This window comes from Zeugodacus cucurbitae, chromosome 5 (assembly GCF_028554725.1).
Source record: "Zeugodacus cucurbitae isolate PBARC_wt_2022May chromosome 5, idZeuCucr1.2, whole genome shotgun sequence".
In the NCBI taxonomy this organism is placed as follows: domain Eukaryota; kingdom Metazoa; phylum Arthropoda; class Insecta; order Diptera; family Tephritidae; genus Zeugodacus; species Zeugodacus cucurbitae.
In genome coordinates this window covers 35,450,293-35,462,502 of record NC_071670.1, presented here as the reverse complement: position 1 = coordinate 35,462,502, position 12,210 = coordinate 35,450,293, and the positions used below count along the sequence as shown (strand labels likewise).

General features: G+C 36.8%; 2 protein-coding genes across 4 annotated transcripts in view; one reads left to right on the top strand and one right to left on the bottom strand.

Annotated features, from left to right (window-relative positions):
* The window catches only part of LOC105215500 (uncharacterized), a 465,848-nt gene that overhangs the window by 363,202 nt on the left and 90,436 nt on the right, over nucleotides 1–12,210 (bottom strand). The window lies entirely within an intron of this gene.
* Nucleotides 6,482–12,210, top strand: part of LOC128921882 (uncharacterized) — a 67,205-nt gene continuing 61,476 nt past the window's right edge. Inside the window, exons 1-2 of one of the 2 annotated variants that reach the window (XM_054230754.1) lie at nucleotides 6,482–6,711; nucleotides 6,763–6,871. The gene's annotated coding sequence lies outside the window, so the exon portion shown is untranslated. Of the gene's footprint in view, nucleotides 6,872–12,210 lie in introns of both variants that reach the window. The other variant, XM_054230752.1, reaches the window with a different exon arrangement.

Below are 12,210 nucleotides of genomic sequence, written 5' to 3'. Positions count from 1 at the left end.
TTCTATATATGAAGAATTCGATCCTTTATTTCACGCTGGCCTTTAATTTTCCACAGTTTCAAACCCCATACACCATTGCACACACCTAATTTACTTAAACAAAAAATACATATGGAGAGATGCAACATAACATAACATAGCAGAAGATCTTATTAACTTATTACTCCAACAATTCCGATCCGAATAATATAACATAACACAGCATAACATAACATAACATAACATTAACATAACATAACATAACATAACATAACATAACATAACATTCATAACATAACACAGCATAACATAACATAACATAACATTACATTACATAACATTACATTACATAACATAACATAACATAACATAACATAACATAACATAAAATAACATAACATAACAAAATATATATGTACATATATATACTTTCATAGAGATCTTATCTTAAAAATGATAAGATAAAAGTGAGGCACCTTTTTTTTTTAAAAAATTAGTATATTATTTCATTCAATAGTTTGAATGGTATCAGGAAGAAGCAAACCCTTTCATCCTACGTCGATATATTTTAAAGATCATTAAACATTATTATCTTAATTTAATAATAGCAAACTGTCAATAGAAGTGAGTGACATATTTGTTTCAACCAAGTAGTTAATCTCCCACAGCTGCGTGAATTAAATAAAATAGTTTTCGCTTGGCATATTTGTTTTGCAAAACTAAAAAATAAGTGAAAATTTTGGTTCTCATATTTACGCAAAACTCTTCATTTGTAATTTCGTATGACAACACGAGCCGAAAATAGCAGACACCAACCGACCGATACTACTCAGTCTCGCTACTGAAGCATTTAACTGCAGCTGCGCCAAAGTTTTGCACGAAATTTTGATTAAACTTTCGGAAAACCAAAAACGGAAAAACTGAGAATGCGAAAATTTGCGCGCTAATAACGAGTCATCGCAGCAAAATGGCAGCGCGTCCGTCAAATCAAACGTTTGCAACTCTAAAGTTCATCATTAACGAGCGCGCGCCGACTGCTAAATCCAAAGCCAAGTCAAAACCCAGAGAAAGTCAGCGCTAAAGCGGCGACCAATACTCTCAGCAGCCAGGCAGCCAAGCGTTCTGGCATTTGCAAAAATACTACAAAGCTAACGGTAAAGCAGGCAGCGACAGCGGCAGCAGCAGTTAAGTCAAATTCAGCGATGCGAAGTGCAGCACAAAACTTTCCATTCATCATTCATTCAACGTCAAGAATGTTGAAGCGACTTTCCTTCCCTCCCCCTCTCTGTTTGGGTGTGTGTGGGTTTGTATCGCGCACATGTGCTTTTGTTTTTGCTCAAGCGCCCACATTTATGTCGGGTTGTGTGTTGCGCTCAAACTAACCAAGCAGCCGGCGTGCTCTGTCTATTCATAGCCGCACTCGCAGTCATCATACTCATCAGTAACTTCGCCATTGCCATTTGGCCTTCGCTTGACAAATTTCCCTAGCCTTTTCTGTCGTTACAATGTCTCTCCTTGCATTTCCTCTCCGCCAAGCTGCGTTCATTTTATTCTACTCTTTTTGGCTTGCGAAAATATCTGCCCCACAAAAGCGGGTATTTTGGGTGTCCGCTCTCAGTATTCACAAGTGTTTTCTTAGCCTGTAGATGAGGTGATGCGGGTGTGCGTGTGTGTGCGGAAGACGTTAGCTTTCTACAATGCTAGTACATAGCCGCTTGCAAGGACACAAATTTTAAAAATTTCACTCTCAACATGTCGTAAAAGGATTTCTGTGCAAATAAGCGCTTGTGTCTGCTTATGTATGAATTTGTATGTATGTATACGTATGCGCTTGTTTTGAAGACAAAAACTGGCTGCTGCTGTCTGCTGTTTGCAGATAGGCTGTGTAAACTTGCTGCTGGCAACTTTTTTTTCCTTCAACTTTTTGTTGACTCTGACATGTTTTCGTTTAGCCAATTAATCTTTTCGCATATGAATGGGCAGCAAAGTTGGCCGCATAGAAATTAAGATCTCATAAAATTGCTTGACCTTAACACTTTGGCAGTTTTTCAAAATCTCGGCAAAGAAAAAATTTAGTGGCCAACATGTGGGGAGAAAAGAAAACATAAAAAAACTGAAGTGATTCAGGCCAGTGCGAGTCAGTTTGATTCCTTACGTTAATAACAATGAGTGCTGATTGGATCCGGTGGGGCAAACATAGGTTAGGTTGTAAGGCTGTTCTCCAGAGGGAACAAAGCAAAACTATGAAAGACAGTCTTTTGCGAAGATCCCCCACTAGTGGGACAGGCATAACATGAAACCAATACTTTATTCTAATTCATTTTTGAACTAAATCCATCACTTTAATTCGATACCATGCGATATACTGAGTTCATTTGGATGCCTCTCTATAAATGTATTCCAGATTGATACTGATAATTTCAAGGTGTCAAAATTTATTAAATATCCACTTTGTGTATTCGTTATTTCAAATCCCTAAGAACTATTCTAAAAACATTTTCATGGTATGAGAAACATTATCTAAATTTACTGTAATAATTCCCAAGTGTTATTATTAACCACTTCTAACACATAACTCACTCGAATTACGTATTTCAGTCACGTGTGTAGTCTCTAGACTACAAAGGCACTGAGTTGTAATGAAAGCGGTGTAAAACAAATTCAGCAAAAATAAACTTCAAATCAAATTTATATTTTATACTTTTCTTTACTCACTTCACACTCATCTCATTAAGAATTATTTAATTTAAACCCACTGACAATCTGCAATCTACAAAGTAACTCGCTACAAACTACATTAAAATGGCCAGAACGAAACAAAGCAGAACAAAGCGAATTAAGCGCAAAAGTAACTTTGCACAACAGTAGCATAAAGTAATGAGGACAAGCTTGCAGAAAAACAAAAAAAAAGACAGCAACAACTCCACTGAAATTAAATAGAATAGCCGAGTGAGAAGACGAAGTGCCAACAACTTGTGTCAACTACCAACATTGGCACCAAGATTAGCCAGCGCGCACAGCAACAACGCTAATATACACCAACCACCTTACATACACGGGACCGACACACCCCACCGGCGCCTCATCAGCGGCACAGCGCGGTTATTACCTCAGGTGTCCTGCGGCATAACGTAATGCAACGCATTAACGCTCGACCAACGTTGCTGCCGAGCCACCACGGCACACGTACACCAGGTGGGACGCGCGTGGCTGGTGCGCCTCCAACCCCAACGGAAAGTGGCACTTGAGCTCAATTCACCGCACATTCATTTGTAGTTTTACCTGCGCACCGTCCGCCCCCGGCCAAGCGGCCATGCAGCCATGATGTGTCTACACATTTTATGCCTGGTCATCTCTAAGCCACAGCGTTTGTCGCTATGCACGTAGGCGCGTCCAACGTAGAGCTGGCGACCACCACTGATACAACTACTTCATTACCGAGCCGGTCGCCAGCCGCGTACTTCATTAACATCCTGATTATCATTTTCGCCTGTTGGCATTTTTACAGGATTTACTAGGACGCTCCACAATCTGCGCGGCGCAAGCACTACGGTGGCATGCCACTTGTGTCCTCGTTGTTGCAACAGCAAATTCGCTTTTTAATTTGAATAAAAAAGCACAAGAAATAAGTGTGGAGCAACAGAAAGAAACTAAAAAAGAAATACAAAAACAATGAGCGCAAAGTGTGCAAGTAATGCATAAAGTGAGAAATTTGCAAAAGCAAAAAAAAAAAACGTAGAAAGTAAGCTTGATGAGCTAAAACAAAAAGCGTTAAATTGGCTAAAACTCTTGTAAAGCTGGCGGTGCTTACATGCCGCTTAATCTAGTCTCATTTCGTTGTAGCTTACTGGTCGCTGGTCTACGCTCCTGGTGGTTCATAATTCAAATGCATGTGTGGCTTATCTCCGTTGTAGTTGTGATTATGAGTGCTCTACAAGGGCAAACGTTTAGGGGGAATGTGCATGTTTCAGCCGAACAATAGCCAGGACCCGTGGGGAACTCATGCATATTTGTAGCTGCTAGCTACATGCACATCAAGCAGTATAATCCTAATTAAAAGGTATTCGAAAACTGTGTTTGATGGCGCTTTCGCTTCTATTTGAACTGTTAATATCTCTAAAAGAATTGTTCTACAAGTTTTAAGCCGCCTTCGAGCGATTGATGTACTTTACTGACGCGTTTTAGAAATGTTAATGTTAGAAAAAAGCTCACCGCTTTAGGACAACATGCTTAGATACAGTCGCTAAACCTTAGTTTAAGAACTTATAGTGTAGAAGATTAATGAGCGAGAAGTTTAAGGACAATGACTAGTAAAGTAGGAGAACGAGAGACAAATTCAGTACTATTTGACTCCAAGAAGGCTCCTTAAGGTGCTAAAAACTTCATCAATAATTTGAATGGCGATAGCGAAAAATAAGTATGCATACTGCATTGAATATAATCACCTCGAAAATCATTATTCGATTAACTTCCACACGAAATTTTTCAGTAATCAGCATGCATACTTGATGCAAATCTTATGAAGTAAAACACCCTGGGATTAGTAGCATAATCGAATATTGTAATGGAGATAGATCTTCCCGACATATATCTATAATTATATTGCCGGTTAGTTACTGGAACTCATAGTAATAAATAGGCCTCCAGTGAACGAATATTTCAGTAGACGATTTCAAATATGGGAACACTTCTTCATCGAGAGAAAGTCTCTTACTGTAATATTGTGATTTTTGAAAAAATATCGTCAAGTAGAAAATCGAGCAGAAATGTTCCGCTGAGAAATATAAGCATAAGAAACTACTCAATAATTTAGTTCTCCCAATTTGACTACTTCTTACTTTTTTCTGCTCCCAAAATGTATGTATCTCCACTGAAAAAAGCACCGCGATTAAATTTTCAATATTACTGCAGGAACTACTGGTCAGGACTGCCGATTTCTTGATCTAATACTAGCTGACCCAGCGGCGAAGTTTCTTCCGCTTTAGAGGAGATTTTTCATTTTATTGAGCTCATTTTTTAGAATAATAAAAAAAAAATTAAGTATTTTATAATTCTTCATTAGTTATGTATTTTGGAGCATGGGTTGCACTATCCAGACAAGCACCCTGTGATAGACGACGTTTTTCAATCTAAAAACAACTTTCAAAGATTGATCTTGAAATTTGTTAATATTTATAGAGAAGTCAAGACGGGTCGGAAATTGAAGTCGTTTAAACACAAACGTTATATTGGTAGGTAGGTATCGGAATGAGAATTTCTTAACCTTCGAACATTCCTTTGTGTATCATCGCACACATTGTTCATAACTTTTTTTTACCACCAAGCGCATTTCGTTGCACAGTTTTTGTAAGTTTAGGTTTCGAAGCATGATCCACGAGCGGATCCAATCTTTAGTAGTAAATTGTGCGGTGGCAACCCAAGCATATCCAAGGAGTTGAAAAATTCAATTGTACAAATAAACTCATTCTGAATTATGTAGTTTAAGTAATCTACACCTTTATACTGAGCCGTCAAAATTGCTCGCCCACTCAACCATTAATTACACAGGCCAACACTCAATTTGCTTCTTTGAATTTATCAACTGATTCTAGTTAATTTGAGTGCGCTGAATTCAAATCTGTAATCAGTTTGCCTCTATCAGCTCTAGTTTTCATGATATTGCTTTTTTATACCCTCTACTTAACTTATGACCTGAAAAAATAATAATTTTTTTAATTTTGTCGGGCTGTGTTATTTTTGTGATTGGGAAAACCGTGGTTATGAGTTAATTTTTTCGATAAAACAAAGTTACAGAAATTCGAAACCCTTTCGATTTGTCGAAAGGTACTCGGCCATTACTTATTAGTAGTCAGGAATTGCTCATAGATGCATTCAACAGGTTTACCATTCAGCATTGCTACTCTCATGTTTGTTGTTAGCTGAAGTTTCTACACCTAACGCCATAGATGCGATGATTTGAGGCAAGCGATGACTTCGTCGGCAGCAGTTGATCTTGGAATGACTGGCAGTTTTCGCCCCAAAAAAAAAAAAACATGGTAAAAATACACTAAATATCAACGCACTGTACCAAAAGAAAAACAGATTATTGCGATATTAAAACATTTTTCAATAAGCAAATTTTACCACGTCTTACACTGTCCCTGAACTTTTTAACGCAAACTTTTGAATCGAAAAAAACTTAAACAATCGGCTTTTTTACTCTCACCCATGAGCATTAAATGAGGCACAGTTCCTGTTAGATATATTTAAATATCCAATTTGAATTAATACAGAAATTTACTCAGAAATTTATTTAGTTCCTGTTAGATATATTAAAATATCCAATTTGAATTAATACAGAAATTTACTCAATAAAACCGTTTGTAACTTAATTGTCACATAGCCAGATAAAGGGTTAAATTCAAAATTTTAAAACGTCAAATATTCAGCATAATATAATATTATGTTCTTCGTCGGTTGTGTTTTATTTTTCAATTTTTATCAAATAAAATGAAAATGTTTGACTGATAAATTTTTGGTTTTGCTATCAGGGTTTTTTTTTTGTTTTCATTTCTCTGATGTATTTAATAATAAATTTGTGTTTTATATGGAATGCCATTTGCATTTTTTATACCACCGTTTATTTACGATCTCGTCACGGGAATGGAATAAGGTGTATCCTATGGCCTGACCCGGTCGTAAGCTTCTTCCAAACCAAATAGTGTATACATACATATGTAGATATGGCAAATGGTAATGTTTAAACTCAACAAAATAAAATCTCTAATTCAAAATCCACCACAGTGAACTCAAAGTTGTACCTGTCACTCAAAAAGGACAAACTTTTCTTTTAAGATTATGAGTTTTGCAATCAAGCACATTATTAGTCATGAAAAAATAAAATATTTCAATGGTAAGTAATGTAATTCTTAATTATTAATAAGTATTTTTGAATTTTGTAATTATAATTACTCTTGTAGAACATTTCTCTGTAACTACTCTGCTGACTTTAACACACAAGCTATTAAAAATTAAATAGGAAATAAGTAATTAAAAAAGAGAAAGGTATAGGACGTATAATTTTCAGCTGGTGTCAAGATATAAACTTATCTATGAAGCAGTTTTTGAGATGTTTAAATTTTTCCAAAATTTCTTCAAAACATCGTCAATTGCATATTTCTATCCTTAACCTCACAGATTATTCGTCAAGATTCACTACAAAAATTATCTAAACTGAAAGAAAGCTACGCTTAATGGCGAACACTTAAAGTCCCCATTAAGATCAAAGGGGAAAAAACGTAGATTTGACAGCCTCCAATGCTTGAAAGGTCAAAGTAAATAAATAAATTTACCACCTTACCCGCATAATCCTTTTATGCGCTTATAATCATTACGCATTTTCTCGGCCGTAAAGCAAAAAAAAAAAAAAAACAAGCGCTCTAAACCTTTTAGCGGAAAACACTTCCTTTTTAGCCACACAAGGCTGTTGCTTGAATGAGTTGATTTCTTTTTATTTTCCTCTGTAAGAATCTTTGCATAATCTTCAAGTGGAAAAATTGTTTAAGATGCGCGAAGCCTTTCAAATCTCTTCTTTCAACAAGACCCTTTCAATTTTTGTACAAGTCATAAGGTGACATTTACCGTTGTGGCAGTGACACGTCGGCTCGCAGGTGTATTGCCTAAAATAAAACGCAAATATAGATGGACAACAACAGCAACAGCAACTACATGACAGCCAAGTATTTCACAATTACTGCCAGCAGCGACCTAACGACAACCCAGAAGGTGATGGAGGGTTTGCGTGTGTGTGTGTGAGTGAGCGAGTACTTGACATTTGCGTGCAATAATGACGGCATGAACGCGACCGCATTTCCTAGTTCTCGGCTTGAGTGCAAAAAAAAATCAACAAGAGCAAAGATGAGATAAATGAAGACAACGTTGAACTACATGGGCTTTTGTTGTTAACCCTGTCATACTTGGAAAAGTTTTACTTAGCATAAGAATATATATGCAGTTGCCAACAATCGTCAGTTGGTATAGGTTAGATATTTCCATCTACCCAGTGGGAAAATAAATCCATTTTCATTTTTTTTTTTTTCAAATATAATTCTCTCTAAACATCATATTACTCGAATAATTCATGAGCTTCAGTAATAAAATTAAATAGAAAGAAAAATCTAGAAAGAGTGAGATCATTTATCAACCCTAATTTGTTGTGTGGTGTCGAATTTGAGCAGTGAGAGGTTGCCAATGTGCAGATCAGCGACAATCAATAATTTGTTTCCATTTTGCCCAGTAGGTCCACTGAACTATTTGCTCTCAGTAATATTCAACTCGTCGCAATGGTATGGACATTGTCCATGCCATGCTAAACAGCCGTCTGATTGCAAGATTTTGCTTGGAGAAAGACGAGATTGAAACATCTAGGCACTTTCCCCTAGGTGAACCTTAATCGAAAGCATTTAGAGGTCATATCACATGTCACATGCTTTAGGGTTTAGGCCATAAAGGCATCAAGGGCAACGAATCCGTAGACAAGATTGCCAAGACTGGTTTATAGCTGTCACCCGAAAACATGGTTGACATCGGTAAACCCATGCACTGTCTGTACGACGACATAGACAGATGAATGATAAGAAAAATTAAAGCGCTCTGGAAGGATCTACCGGGTTGTAAAACCACAAAGGGCATTTGCAAAGCGTTAGATTGGAAATATACAAGGGTCATACTGGCACTCGATAGAAAGGGCTGTAGGACCATGGTTGGCATTCTTACTGGTCACAGCCTACTAGCGGTACACGCCTATAAGATGGAGCTGTCAGATCGGGGAGAATGCTGGAAGTATCAAGAGCGGGGCACCAAGGAAACAGTGGAGTATCTCTGTGCGTTTTTCCAGCGTTAGCGAAACAACGATTCAGGTGTTTAAGGGCCCCACAATACGATAAGTTGGAGGAGATATCGTTAGTGAGGCCTCATAAACACTTAAAATTCACGGCAAACGTAGGCATCCTAAACGATGACTACTACTCAGAGAATATGCGAAGGCACTACATCTGGTATCGCTAAGGACCATATCTGGTTTATACGTGGCTTGCAGGCCTACTAGACCAACCTAACCTAACCTTAGGGTCTCATACCTGAAAGTTCTTACCGTAAGTATAATTTTAGGCTTTACTCCCATCTAGAACAACAACAAAAGTATAGTATAATGCAACATAAGAGAGGGAAAATCGGATATTTTTTCATATGTTAAAAATTTTCTGCAGGGTCTTCACCCATATGCCATCATGGAAATCTACACTTACGAGCATGTCTATGTGTGTGCGTGTGCGTTGGTTGTTGTCAAATGCTAAAAACAATTCGAACAATCAGTCAACAAATGCTGAGCTACAACAAAAACCATTGCATAAGCTGACAAAATTTCAGCTTTGTGCATGCTACATATTTGAGCTTAGTAAATACACACATACACTCAGATGCATAGAGTCTTACGTGTGTCCTGGCACACATTTGCCTAGGCAAACAAATGTAATCCAGCATTTACTGCATTTTAATGAGGTTAAACTTTGACTTAGTAGATTTTAACGTTTTACTGTTAGTTTTTTTTCCTCTCTACCGTTAGCTGTGTATTTTTCGATACACACGCACACACACAAACATATTTACGTAAATTTTTCTTACTTTCCGACTGCACACGCTTTCATGCGATCGATGGTGTTCAACTTGTCGGCTTTGTGTTTGACTAAATGTCAGATTGTGATGTGGATTTGGCTCGGCGAGTATATCGCCATTGTTTGTGTGCATGCGAAATGCGGACTTGTTTGCTTCATTGTATGTGTGTTTGTATTGTATTGTTTGCACTCTTCAGGATATTTCATGTATATTCTGAGTATTAAGCAAAATAAATGCATATGTTGGATAAGGGATGTGGCAGGGGAAAAACAATAGGCTTTAGAAAGTAGTACAAATGGAGAAAAATTACTTTAAAGAATTAATGAAAAAAAATTTTAAAATAGGATATATATATATATAATTAAAATATTGATTTTTAAATAAAATAAAATAAAATAAAATAAAATAAAATAAAATAAAATAAAATAAAATAAAATAAAATAAAATAAAATAAAAAATAAAATAAAGCAAAATAAATTAAAATAAAACATGCCAAATACAGATACAAATAGTAATTATAATCGAAGTTTTGTAAACACAATAACTGAGGCTTAAACTAGAGTTTTTGCTTATTCCCAGAGTATAAAATACTGGCAAAATCGCTGAAATTCCAGTTATACCCTGCAGGCAAATTTGTGAATCTCATCTAACAATATAAAGAACTAAAGATTTCTTCATTATTATTTTCTGAAATAAGAGAGACCAACGCTGGCTTATATAGCATGACCACTTTCAAGACCTTCAGATTTTGTATTAAACTAGGTTTGTCGGATTATAACGGGACCGGGCACATTGTCTTGGCTTCTACAAGAAGACATTGCTTTCTAGAGTGATATATGTACGACGGTCACAGATCACTTTTTGCGTGATCCAAAGTTTGCTGATTTATCTTACATTCTATAGCACAGCATACAAGGTTTTCCTTATCGATTCACCGTCTCTCGATGATTTGTGGACGATTTCATCATTTCTCCTTCCAATAACAACTCAGTGTTAGGCTTAATTGCTGAAATTTCAGAGTATTATAACTATTTTATTTGAGTTTTGAACATTTTCTAAAGAACCTTTTATGTTAAACAGTTTAGTTTTTCCTATTTTCCCTAATTACATTTACTTTACTTCAGAAGTATGCCAAATTTACTCAAGATAGTGCCGAAGAGCACCACCTTAAGTATACCATTAGACACACATCTTTAGGCTTTTGAGTGCTGTTGTATACCACTGCATAAAAACGAAGACAAGCGTTCGGGGCAACAATGAAACAGCAGCTTTGTGACCCATAATAGTATAAAGGAAATTGCTGTCCATATATGTTTGTAAATGATATACTCGCAAGCGGCTTTTTTGCACTCTTACATCACTACCACTTCAGTGTAAGCTCATCTGTATGACAGGACATGCACGTATGCTGATACGAATGGTCTTTATTTCTGTTTAGAGATTCTTGTTATCTTTCTCATGTTTATTTTTCCACTCGCTTTTTTCTACTCATTTGACATTATTATTTTTGCATTTTTTTTTTACTAAAAAGAGCCACACGCTTTACACGAATCTACAAAAGTCGTCCTTACCACATTCTGTGCCCTTTGAAGACGTGAAGTTCATCCCATATTACTCGTACCACCAAATTTCTACTCTGTTAAACAAGCAGAAAGACACACCCGTCAAACTCACTCTCGCATTGACATTTGCACATTCTCCCACTCGCTTTTTACCGTTTTTTTGTTTACATGTTTGCCCTTTAAGACGCGTTGGCAGTTATCCTTCGAACCGTCATCATTTTCAGTCTACAATTCAATCCACATGCTCACCCATACGCACAGACCGTTTTTAGAAATCTTCTTGCCAGTTATCGCTGTTGACTTGTCAATCGATGCGGCTCAATGCGCTGCTTTCGAGTAGCTTATACTCAGAGTTGATTTGTGCGTTTGTACTCTGTGAGTGCGCTCGTCCATCATACGAGCCATTCCTCCACTTTTGCATATCTTCAGAACTTTCTTCCACAGCCGCTTGATGCTTACTTATTACATCCTTTTTACTTACTCTACTTTTGCATCCCTGTGCTACGTTTACTCTCTCTGCTTTCGAGTGCCTTAACTCACTTATTTGGCTCGTCCAGCTGTTTGTTCGCCTAGCAAGTAGGTACTAGTAAATATTTCCTCTTCACGTTATTTGCACAATGTAAACAACATATTTGAACCCTTTTTTATTCGACTCTTCCTTTCAATCAACCTTTTGGCCCAGTATTTGCGGAAGGTTTTTATATTTTTTGTAGAGAACCGTTTGGAGAGTTCAAACTTTTTGACGGATAATGTGGGTAAGTGTATGACAAGCTATTTATGCCATTACTTAGGTAAATTCATGTTTGATTGTACGCGTACATATGAGAGAGTGCGGAGCCACTCTGTGGGAAATATAAGAATCATGTAGAAGGTTTAGTCTTGAAACAATCTCAAGTCTTCCAGATCTATTGGATTGGAATCGTCTTCGACACGTCTTCGCTTAGTAAGTAGAACTAATAACTGGTATAAGTCAAAATTTATGGAAGGAGGTATCCGTCTTGTCGCTTGCATTGAATTA